The following is a 12868-nucleotide window of genomic DNA, read 5'->3' on the forward strand; positions in this document are numbered from 1 at the left end:
TTATTAGAACTTATTTACTCCTTTTTGTGTCCAAGTGTGGCGTCTTTAGGCTGATCCTAGCTTCTAAGACCCCTTCCAGAAGCCTGCCTTGTCTAGATACTGCGTTGTGCTTTGTTATTTGTCTCTTCATGGTCTCACCCTATCTCCCCACGCCCCACCCCCACTTCTGAGTGCTCCTCAGCAATAGTACACTAATGTACTAATTTATACTAAGATGTTGATGATTGCTATTGTCTTAGTGGGTTTTTTCCACTTGAGAATACTTACCTTTAAACAAGGGACAAAAACTCAAGAAATTTATTGGTATGTGAAGGAGATGTGATTGGGTTGGGGTTCCCAGTGCCCTTTAACTCACACTTCTCCATATAATTTCACAGATAACTTGTTTGGCTTAGATGCAATGTCATTTCTGCTCTTTTTCATTATTGACCTAATGCTCAAGTCTTTCAAACCTGCTTCAGGGAGTTGTTTCTGATGATGTCTAATATTTAAAAGATGACAGTCTGAGTGAGAAGCATCTGGGTGGCTCAGTCGGTTGAGCATCTGACTCTTGATTTTGGCTGAGGTCATGATCTCACGGCTGTGCGATGGAGCCCAGCATGGCCCTCCTCACTCAGCCTGGAGCCTGCTTAAGAGTCTGTGTTTCCCTCTCCCTCTGCCCCTCCCCTGCTCGCGTGTTGTGCTCTCATTCTCTCTCACAAACAAAACAACGCAAAAAATAAAACTGACAGTCTAAAGACCTTTTCAGATTCTAACAGTGATGGGCAAAGATAGATCAGTGGTGAGTTCTAAAGCTGCACTGGTTTTTCTCTCTGAGACAAGAAATTGTGACTTTAGAAGGCAAGGGAGCTCCCCAGGTGAGCACTTTCAAGTTTGTTAAAGTGGAGTGGAAGAATAGGGCAGGAGAGCTGGCTTAGAGTTGCCTCTTCTGAGCTCAGTGATCCTGGGTTTACAGTGATCCTGCCCTGTTTACTCATCAGCGAAAGAGGAGGATAGAATTCGAATCCACTTGAGAAGGTTTTGGTGATGATTAAATGAAATAATGTATGCAAGAGAACTTGGCAGAGAACAGGGCCAGACACACAGCGTTCAGATCTGCTGTGTGTGTGTGTGTGTGTGTGTCTCCCAAAAGAAGCCCTTATTAGCGGGATAGCCATCCATTCAGATTTCATCTGAGGAGCTCAGGAGCACGTGGATTTTCCTGGAATGTCCCATAACCTTTGCTCCTGGGCTGCTGGCTAGCCAGCTGGCTCATTAGAGCATGCACTTGGGCTCAGTGGTCACCATGGAAACCGTCAAGGCTCAGCTTCTCTGCTTCTCAGATGTTCAGGTCTCCCTAAACCAGACACGGCAACCCCATCTCCAAGAGCCGTTTTGAACTTCTCGGAGGTGCCCTTTCAGCCACGGCCTCATGCCCCCACTCCAAGTTAGACAAAAATGAATCTGGCAGATTGAACACTCAGAAGAACAGGATTCAAATGGAGAAATGACTGATCTGGCATTTTTTATTTTTATGTAGCTTCTCCAGATCTCAGTTTCCTTATTTGTAGACAGAAAGGATTGCACTAAAAGCTTTTGAAATTCCCCGTTAGAAAAAAAAAAAAAAAAGAAAGAAAAGAAAGAAACGAGTTACTGTATTCTAAATGAAGGAAGAGATTGCAATCATTCTGACCACATCTGCTGCTGAATTTGGGGACTTAGTTTCCCCTAGGGAATTTTGAACTACAAATAGAGAGTACTATTCTCCTTCCCTTAAAGCTGCCTCTCGGGTGAATCTGAATCGTTCAGAGGACCCTGGGACAGAGCCTTAAAAACCTTGCATTTCATTTTTATGCTGATGGCACACTCAGTCCCTTGCAGCTCCATCAAGGACTGGGAGTCTTTCAGGAAGGAAACAGCAGTATATTATGGAATTGGCAACATGCGACATATGCATTTGCCCGACACCGGAGGGTGCTGCTGGAAGGGGTGACTGTACTTCAGGAATATCAGACGACTTCCTGAATACACAAACAACCGATTCTGCAGTTTGCTTGCCGCCTAGAGTTTGGGTGGAAAATCTCAAAGGTCTTTGCCATTCATTTATACTACATCTCAAAGGCCAGTTCCCCTTAGGTGATCAGTTGAAAACTGAAAATGTTATAAACCAATAAAAGCTTGGGGTTGTGGAGTTCAGCCCCTGTGGGGAAGGTCCTTTTTTTTTTTTTTTTTTTTCTTTTCCACCTGCTCAAGGGTTAAGTCTTTTTCTTATCTGCTATGTTTTCCCCAGCTGTAGGGAAGAGATTTTTAGTGGAGTAAAGATAAAATAGAAAATGCACTTCTGGGTGCCTGTATTTTGCGGTGTAGACACAGAAGTCAGATAGAGATTAAAGTGTTTAAAATGTCAGCTTTATTGCTGGTAAGCTAATCAGAGAACGTAGCTTTTGCTTTGATGCCAAAAGGACTTATTAACCACTTTGCCCTGAATCAGAAGGACTTCCCTGCTGTATTGGTTTTCTAATGATGTGTAACAGATTATCACAAGTGCAGAAGCTTAGAACAATACACGTTTATTGTATCCCAGTTCTATAGGTCAGAAGTCTGGGCAGGCTTGGCTGGGTGCTATGCTCAGCATATCTTGGGGCTGGGCTCTGGATCTGGGGAGGAATCTGCTTCCAAACTCGTTCAGGTTTTGGCAAAAATCAGTTGCCAGTGGTTGTAGGACTGAGATTCTTGTTTCCTTGCTGGTTGTCAGGTGGGGGCCATTGAGAGCTTCTAGGAGTTAGCTGGGTTCCTTGGCACATGGCCCCCCCCCCCCCATCTTTAAAGCCATCATGGAATCCTTCTTGTGTATTGTATCTCTCTGACTTCCCTCTGCCCCTCTGCCACCAGCTTGAGAATGGTGCCCTGCTTTTTAAGGGCTCATGTGACTAGATCACATGATAATTCCCTGTCTTAAGAATAACTGTGCCATATGACACAACATAGCCATGAAAGCAATAGCTCATCCTACCAGAGGTTCTGGGGATTAGGGTGGGATATTTTCATGGGCCATTTTGGAGATTCTGTCTCTTCTAGTCATTGGCAGCACAGGCCTCCTTAACGAGAGCAGGGTTAGCCCCACTAAATTTGCTATATCATAGAGAGGAGAACAAAGTATGCCTCTATGTAGCAGATGGTTTCAGATGGGAGGGGAAGGGGACTGAGGTGGAGGAACTCAGTCCCTTCTGCTGTGTCACTTGTCTGATTGAACAGTGGAGGTCGAGGCCTGGAATGTTACTCTGGGTGAAGTCCTTCCACTTAGAACATGAGGCCAGGAGAGTGGACATTGCCCCAGTGCTAATTAACAATGGCTTAAAAATTCAACACTTACTTACCCTGGAGAGGGAAGAGCCTAGAGGAAGGTTGGTGCGTCAGTTCCCTAAAGGCAGGTTAAGGACTGTGGTACCAATTCCGATGTGTGGATGTTCCCCCAACACCACCAGGCAATTCTCTGACACCTGTTGAGTGTCCTACAATTCAACTCAATTCTGACTCTATCTACCTGGAGAGCACATCAGTTCAGTTCCCACAGGTGAAGGGCTCAGTTCCACAAGATCTCCCTTCACTTCAGATGCTGGTCACAAGTCCAGGCTGTTACCTGTGCTTCTGACCACATGGCTGTAGATTAGGGGTTCCTACGACCCCATCCTTGAGTTCAATAAATCTGCTAGAATGTCTCTGGGGAAGTTGGGTCCTGACACAGTAGCACATAGAAGCTTTCTGGTTCACCAACCTGGAAGCACCCGGAATCCCCTCCTTTTGGATTTTTTTGGAGGCTTCATTACATAGACATGATTGATTCAATCATTGACCATTGATGACTGATTCAACCTCCAGTTCCTCCCCTCTCCTCAGAAATCCCACCAGGGCGTGGGACTGAAAGTTCCAAACCTCCCCCATCCTTAGGTGATCCAAAAGTCATGTCATTCACATAACAAAAAACACCTTGGTTACTCTTATCACTGGAAATTCCAAGGGTTTCAGAACCTCTGTACCAGGAAAGACCAAATTGTACCCATGTTTTGTTCTCTGTTTCTGCCCTGCTGTCCTTGGCATGTTGGCTTTTCATCTTCAGACTTGTTACTGCATGGCTTGCATGATGACTGCCTCAGGACCACATATGTTTCCACTCAACCATATTTAAGGCAGGACAAAAGATCTCCTTGTATTGGGAGAACTTTCCCAGAAGTTACCCTGTAGACTTCCCTCTGTCTCACTGACCAAAATGGGGTCACATGACCATTCCCAACTGCAAGGGAAATTAAAAAAGTAAGGATCTGACAAAGGAGAGTGGGATTTACTGGTTTAGACCAGTAGTTCTCAAAGTGTGGTTCCCTGGACCATCAGCATCAGCATCCTCTGGGAACTTGTTAGAATTGACAATTCATAGTGAAGTTAGAGCCCAGCAATCTGTGTCCACCAAGCTTTCTAGGTGATTCTGATGCCTACTAAAGTCTCAGAACTCTTGGCACAGAGGACTCATGCTTCATCTCCTGGGGCTGATGAACAAAATGAGAATTCTAGTAGAGAAGAAGAAGTTGGGCTAAACACACGACAGCATCTGGCTCAGGTGTCTGTCAACCACTAGCCACACAGACCACTCATAGGGAAGCTGTTCTCCCTCCTTGCCATAAATCAGGTGGTCTTTGGGATCTTTGAATCAGTCAGGGGAGACTAGCTTATGCTGGAGACTAGCTTTCTCTCACCCTTGCCAGGCTGCTGCAGCCCCAGCAACCCTCCAGGCTGAGGGAGAGAGCTGGGCATTGCACAATGGCCCTAGGAGCTTTGGCCTCCAGTCACAGCCCATTGGTTCCAACTAGTCCCTCAGCCCCACCCACTACAAAAGGAGCCTGGAATGCATTGTTTGATCTCCAGGAAGTGGTTTCCAGGTTGGGAAAATGCATGACTACTAGTAATACTTGGGATTACCTGTGAGCCCCACTCTAGGATGACAAGGGTCCTTAAAATTTAGATATAGATGGCCTGTGGGTCACTCTTTGGGGAACACTACTCTGTGAGACTCATTTCACTTGCCTAGACCCACATAGTGAGTTGGGGGTGCAGCCTGGACTCGAGCCAGCCTTATCCTCTTCCCGGCGGGCCAAAAATATTTACGGTCAAATATATTAATCCATGCTGTGAAACCAACGTGGAGTTTAAGATTTTGGACATGTCATGCTAATTCGTGGAGATGATTTTTAAGTATTTCTATACCACAAAGTAAAAATACTTCTTCCTGGGTCTCCGGAGGGAAATCTGGGCAGTTAGCAGGGAAAGATAATTATTTGGGATTAAATAAGGCTGACCTTGGTTTCTGAAGCAGATTTTGGAAGCGGGAAGCTTCTCTCTCCCCTGCGGTGGGCTGGCTCTTGTGTTGGGCCAGGCTGACTGTGACCTGATAGGATGCCGTAGGAAGGCTGGTCAGGTTTTGGACTGGATCCCATGTTCTTGGTCTGAGCTGGACTTTGGCCTCTGGTGGGAAGCAGCTGCCTCTTTTTATCAGGCTGAACAGCAAGCTTTTTGATATTACCTTTAGAACCCAGAGACTCTTTTTTTTCTTCTTTGGTCTCTTCCCCCAAGGATACAGCAGAAATGTTTATTTGCCTTTGGAGCCACAGGAGCCTGGGTGTAGCTGACAAATAATAACACATTACCCTAGGCTTAACAGCACCGTGATTGCTTGGGGACTTTAGAGCCTGTGAAATGCTTAGGATGGGGTGATGACAGTCTCAATCTGCTAATGATGTACAATTAGTGGGCCAATCAATCACTTTGGATTGAAGGCAGGAGGCTGGTGGTGGAAGCCAAGGACTGCAGGAGGCCTCTGCCATGTGCCTGGCATGAGTCGGAAAGACTTTGAAGGACACACATGGCGGGAGCCTTCTGTTACTCATGAGTGGTCTCGGAGCTTGCCCGCAGGAGCAAGGGGGTTAAATGAAAAGAATTATTATTTCAAGGAGATAAAAGCTCTTGTTTTAGAAACTGGGTGTTCTTTTCAGCTCTGTGGGTTCAACTACAATTTCCGATTCTATTAGTAGTGGAAATATTCATTGGGGTATTAGTTATGCACACCAGCCTACAGAGGTAGGGGAAGGGCGAAGTCGTGGGCTGAGTGCCCAAGTGTGTGTGTGTGTGTGTACACATGTGTGTATGTGTCTGTTTGCCTCCGTAACATGCCTGCACTAGGGCATATAATGTATTAAAAATTCCTGAGAAATAACTCAGTAGAATTCATATTACATGGATAATGTGGGTTTATTTTGATCAGAGGGAAGATCCTGGTTTGAATGTGAACAATTACTCTCTTACTTTCCCTAAGGGACTAGAAGGAGGTGGGAGGTAATCATTTTAAGACGCAGAGAAAGTAAATATTTTTAAAGCTTTATCAACCAGGTGTCTTCTAAATTAGTTTAAGGATATCGTGTGGCTTTCATGATAGGCCCAGCTGTGCACTTGGGACAAACGACATAAATGACATCCACAAACTAGACTGCACAACATCTCTTAGTGACAGCCCGTGACACAGTCTGTCCATGAATGGCCCCCTTTTTTCTGTCTTCGTGTAATGCAGGGTTGCTCAGTCTTGGCACTATTGACATTTTCGGCAGACTGTTGTCACAGGACCTGCCCTGTGCATTGCAGGATATTTAGCAGCGTCTCTGGCCTCTGCTCACTAGATGCCAGAATCATCAGTGTCTCCAGTTGTGACAGCCAAAAACATCTCCAGACATTAGTAGGTTTCCCATCAAGGGCAAAATCGTCCCCGTTAAGAACCACGGCTCTGCTGAGATGTAAGGGGTCAGTTAACCCACAGGTCCCAAGATGCATGCCCGGATCCCCTGACTGAATCTTCTACTCAAATTCTAGTATCCCCACCAATGGTTTTAACTAGTTTTTCAGTGCTGGTGTCATTCCTACCCAGAGTGCTCCTCTCTCAGGTGGGTCCTTAAAGAGGGCTTTAGCGATATTATGCTCTGGGAATAAGATCATTTCTTATCAATGAGGGAAAATGCCTGGGGACTTCACCCTGATGAATACACATAAAGATAGATTGTTCTGTTATTTTTTAGCAGGCAAACCATCTCAGCCCTGACTTTAACTGACCCCATAGGGACTAATCTAACGTGTGATTCTTCCTCTTTTTCAGTTTATCTTTGATAGCTGGCCGGTGTCCCTTTGGTGTTTCCTGTTGCCATCTGAGATCACTGTAGGCCTTAATGGCTCTTAAAATGCATTTGCAAAAAAATAAAATAAAACACAATGAATCTTCACCTTTTTCTATAAACATTAAAGCTATCAAACTCTACCTAAAATATAACTACTTAAAATACTGCTCACATAGTGTTTAACATTTAAACATTTTTAAGTAGCATTAGCGAAGTCTCTCTCTTTCTGGCAAGATTTGATCACAGATAACTTCTGGGAATCTGACTGTTACTTAGGAGTAACCAACCCCTCGTGAACTTCTGTATATAGGGACCTTTGTGGGGAGCCTTGGATTGGTAGGATCTGGTTGAGGTCAGACTGAGTGTTATGGCACTACAGTATCAAAGTCTAGAAATGAGTTGCTAATCTGCTTTGAGAGTGTACTGTATGCTAGACCCTGGGTTGTGGGCTTTACCCAGAATAAGTTGCACAACAGCCTTCCCAAATAGACCATTATCATCTTAATCTTATGAGATTGGAAGGCTTAGACTGGTTCTGTGCCCTGCCCAAGGTCACCCAGCCCATAGGTGACAGAAGAAGGATTCCAAAGGAGGTGGCCCTGCCCCAGTGTGCATGCACAGACTTAGTCTTTCCACTTCCTTCCTTCCTTCTCTTGTAAGGTAGGAATAGCATCTGATGGTTCAGAAGGGTCTCCATGAAAGGTGTAAGACCTGGGGACAGACAAAGATGGCTAGTTGAGGAGAAGTTAGTATTGGCGTCTGTATCTGTTTTCCAAAGGTTTTAGTTTTCCAACTTTATATGATCCATCAATACTGTGAATCAGATCGTAGCCCCTGATTCTTCTCTGTGCACCTGAGCTATTTCCCTAATGCTGGCTCATTATCAGCAAACATCTCTTTCTTAGTGTTCCCTTCTCTTGGAGATTAAGCTAGGATTTAAATGCCCCCTTGTTCATGTCTGCTATGTGACTAATGTGAAAGTGAGCTTCTAAAAGAGGGGCTTATGCTGTCCCAATGGCTGTCTCATTTGGGGCCACCTGCGAGAAAGAGGTGTTGCCAGGCAGATAATATTCTCCATTCTTGATTCTTCCACCTCATCGTCCCCCTTTGTACAACTCACTCAGTGTTGACAATAAGAGGAACACACAGCTCAAAGCCAAGCCTCTTGGTCATCTGTGCCAGCTGGTCTTGCCCTCAAAAGCATTCTCCTTTTTCTGGATTCATTGGGTTGTCTCGACACTCTGCTCCAGGGATTTTAAGAACCTTAGGTTTGAGGAAACCAACACCACGATCTTAATTCCCATTGGGCATTTAACTCGGTCTTAAACTCAAGAAATGGTCATCTTATAGAGGAAAGTGTCTGGGAAATTTTTACGGACATTCATTATCTGCTAGCACTCGCCCACCATTAACACACAGTCACTTCCCAGAATCTTGGGGGTTTTATTAAGACATTTAATATCTTTGCATGTTGGGGCCACCAAAAGTCTAGTGATGCTTTAGATCTACCACATGGGAACCTGTCTCTAAAACTTCCAGGTACTTTTGAGTTAACGAATTTAATGCAAGAATTTTATTAGGACTCGCATTTTTTATCGGTCTCAAAAAACCAACGTAACAGGTGGATGATTTCCCACGTTCACCCTTCGTCACCAGTTTTCACAGGCGAGTTTGGTCGGGCTGGAAGGCGCTGATTTAATAACAATAATAATCCTTTGCCCTTTTATGGAGTTCTTTCCTCTTTTGGGGGGGATTACATATATCAATGTAACCCCTCCTCCCCCTTTTTTTCCGCATTTAGCCTCATGCTGCTTCTGTGAGTCAAGCAAGTGGTAACCCATTCGGTGCGGCTTCCGACAAATTAGGTTCCTAAAAATTGAGAGACGCTCTGGTTGAGCTGAGTCTGCCCATCGCAGAGCTGGGTATATGATCAGGGCGTTTACACCAGGGCGGCACTGAAGGCAGTTTCCGAGTGACTGCATGTCAGTAGTCATTGATAAACTTCTCATGGCTTTAGGAAAGGGAAATTGTTTACAGTACATCCTCACTGGGAGGCGTGCCACTGTTGTGAACACTCACCCCAAAGAGGCAGCTCCCTTGGGGGTGGCTACCTGACAGGCATAGGATGGTCACACTGATGAGCAGGTTCTGATAGCTCTGTGTAAGGCAGGGCTGCCCGAATTAAATCTAGCCTAGGAAATGTGCATTCCTGTTAGAGGAAACACACTTGGTCTCTCTGGAGGAAAATGCTTTGCTTTTTATTTTCTGCAGAGAGCTACATTGGTGCATTGTAGCATTTTCGACTTAATGGTTTTGCGCTCTGACTTGGAAGTTTGCTGCTCAGTCTTAGTCTCTTGTTAGCATAGAGCTGTGGTTCTCACCCTGTGGGTGGTGGGTTCCCAGGGGCCTGAGGTGCTATTTTCAAGGATCAGAGGATTGCTTTTTGTGATGCAAACATCGCTGGTAGACAGAATAGACAGTATGTCTCCTTCATATATATGCTACGCTTTTTCAAATGTATGCAGAGGAACCATCATCAAGAATTCCATCAGTGGGTAGGAAATGTCCTACGGTGTGGGTATTGAGGAATTTCTTTTTAATGTTCAAAAGGAATTCTTATACTCAAAAAAGTTGAGTACAAAGGGGCAGAGCGACATTGGCTTTTCAAATCAGTGCCGTTTCCATGTCATTCTGGGTTCCCTTTTTTTCCATGGAATTAACATTTTTGTCCTGGCCATAATCACTGTTTCAAAGAGGTTGTCGTCTCATTTAAGGTAACCCCGGGAGTCAGTGGGATACTTTAGAGCCTGCTTCACTGTTTTTCCTTATGCCTATTTTTTTTTTTTACCGTGAGAAAATATATATAACATAAAATTTACCATTTTAACCATTTACAAAGGTACCGTTCAGTGGCATTGATTACAGTCATATCCTTGTGCAAAACTCACCACCCTCTGTCTCTAGGACTTTTTCATCCTCCCAAACTGAGACACTGTACTCATTAAATGCTAACTCCTCATTCTCCCCTCCCCCAGCCCCCTGGCAATCTCTATTCTACTTTCTGTCTTTGCCAATTTGACTACTCCGGATCCCTCATATAAGTGGAGTCATACAGCACCTTTTGTGACTGCTTTATTTCATTAGCATAGTGTTTAAGGATTCATGCATGTTGTAGCATGTGTCAAAATTTCCTTAAAAAAATTTTTTTTTAATGTTTATTTGTTTTTGAGAGAGAGAGAAGAGACAGAGCAGGACAGGGGAGGGGCAGAGAGAGGGAGACGCAGAACTCGAAGCAGGCTCCAGGCTCCACGCTGTCAGCACAAAGCCTGATGCAGGGCTCGAACTCATGAACTGTGAGATCACGGCCTGAGCCAAAGTCGGACACTCAACCGACCAAACCACCCAGGCGCCCCAGAATCTCTTTCCTTTTTAAGGCTGAATGATAGTCCACTGGGTGTATGCGTACTGCATTTTGTTTACCTATTCATCTGTTAGTGAGCACTTGGGTTGCTTCGCCTTTTAGCTATCGTGAATACCGCCGCTGTGAGTGCAGGTGTCCAAATATCTGTTTGACTCCCTGTTTTCACTTCCTCTGAGTACGCACCTAGAAGTGGAATTGCTGGGTCACATGGTAATTCTACGTTTCATAGTTTGAGGACCTGCCAGACTGTTTTCCACAATGCTGCACAATTTTACATTCCCACCAGCAACGCACACGGGTTCCAATTTTCTCTACATCCTCGCCAGCACTTAGTTTCTGTTTTCTTTTTTTTTTTTTCTTCAATTTTCATAGGCCACGGAGGTAGCATTGGGTAAATTGCCAGCTCACTGCTCTCACGTCCTGGCTGCCTCAACAGCTGCTGTTTGCACACAGGAGGCAAAATGGAGAGGCTGTGCCTCGTGTTCCTCTTGAGCTTGTCCCCCTGCCCTCCGCACTCACCTCCATCTGTGTCCCCGTGCTTGTCCCCATCCTGCTTCCTTAGCTCCGGCCCCACAGCAGAGCTGCCTGGAGGGAAGGTGGCTCAATGCCAGGCCAACCGGGGCTTCTGCAGGCTGGTGACGTCCGGTTTCCACCTGGCCTTGCTGCCGCTCTGACAGCCTTGTGTGTTTTGCTCTCCAGCTCCCCATCTTGGCTGCTCCTGCATACCTCTCCCCATATCACTTTTTTTTAAAAAAAAGTTTATTTATGTAGAGAGAGACGGAGCCCACGTGAGCAGGGGAGGGGAAGTGAGAGAGAGAGAGAGAGAGAGAGAGAAAGAGGGAAAGAGAGAGAATCTCAAGTAGGTTCCATGCTGTCTGCACAGAGCCCGATGCAGGGCTCAAACTCACGAACTGCGATCATGACCTGAGCCCAAACCAAGAGTCAGATGCTTAACCAACTGAGCCACCCAGGTGCCCCTCCCCAGATCACTTGAATAAGCAACTATCAAATAATGGCTTCTGTGTTCTCAACACTGTGGGGTTGAGAACTGTGGCAATAAACAGGAGCTACTCCTTCTCCAGGAAGAAAACAGACCTGTACAAAGACCGATGTCCTTATGAGTCCCGGGCTAGGGTAGGCTGCCTCAGAAGTTGCACTGCCTCAGTGTATGAGGCCTGATCCACCACTTACCAGCCATGGGGCCTTGAGCTTTTTCCTTGAAAAAATTATTTATTTGCTTTTATTTTTTGACTTCAAATTTTTAAAATTAAGCTCTTAATTTTAATTCCAGGGTCATTATCATACAGTGTAATATTAGTTTCAGGTGTACAACATAGTAATTCATCACTTCCATACATCACCCAGGGCTCATCGCAAGTGCCCTCCTTAATCCCCATCACCTATCTCACCCATCCCCCACCCGCCTCCCCTCTGGTCACCATTAGTTTGTTCCCTATAGTTGAGTCTGATTCTTGGTTTGTCTCTATTTTTTTTTCCTTTGCTCATTTGTTTTGTTTCTTAAATTCCACCTATGAATGAAGTCACATGGTATTTGCCTTTCTCCCACTGAATTATTTCACTTAGCCTAATACCCGTGTTGTTACAAATGGCAAGATTTCATTCTTTTTTCCTGCTCCAATAGTATTCCATTGCATAAATATTTATCAATGGACACTTGGGCTGCTTCCATAATTTGGCTATTGTAAATAATTCTGCAATAAACCATAGGTGTGAACATATCTCTTGATTTAGTGGTTTTGTATTTTTTGTGGAAATGCCCAGTAGTGTGATTACTTGATCATAGGGTAGTTCTATTTTTAAATGTTGAGGAACCTCCCTACTATTTTCCACCGTAGCTGCACCAGTTTGCATCCCCACCAACAGTGCAAGAGGGTTCCCGTTTTTCCACATCCTCACCAACACTTGTTGTTTCTTGTGTTTTTGACTTAAGCCATTCTGACAGATGTGAGGTGATATCTTATTGTAGTTTCAATTTGCATTTCCCTGACGGTAAGTGATCATGAGAATCTTTTCATGTGTCTGTTGGCCATATGGATGTCTTCTTTGGAGAAATGGCTCTTAATGTGTTCTGCCTATTTTTATACTGGATTATTTGTTTTTTGGGGTGTTGAGTTGTACAAGTTCTTTATTTTGGACACAAACCCTTTATCAGATATGTCATTTGCAAATATCTTCTCCCATTCAGTAGGTGGCCTTTTAGCTTTGTTGATGGTTTCCTTCACTGTGCAGAAGCTTTTTA

The 12868-nt window shown here is 44.8% G+C and overlaps 1 protein-coding gene across 1 annotated transcript in view; it reads left to right on the top strand.

Annotated features, from left to right (window-relative positions):
* The window catches only part of KCNK10 (potassium two pore domain channel subfamily K member 10), a 122320-nt gene that overhangs the window by 86427 nt on the left and 23025 nt on the right, over positions 1-12868 (top strand). The window lies entirely within an intron of this gene.

The sequence above is a fragment of the Lynx rufus genome, unplaced genomic scaffold (genome assembly GCF_022079265.1).
Source record: "Lynx rufus isolate CCGP_SWC_20201006 ecotype Redwood Valley unplaced genomic scaffold, mLynRuf1.p SCAF_17, whole genome shotgun sequence".
Classification (NCBI taxonomy): domain Eukaryota; kingdom Metazoa; phylum Chordata; class Mammalia; order Carnivora; family Felidae; genus Lynx; species Lynx rufus.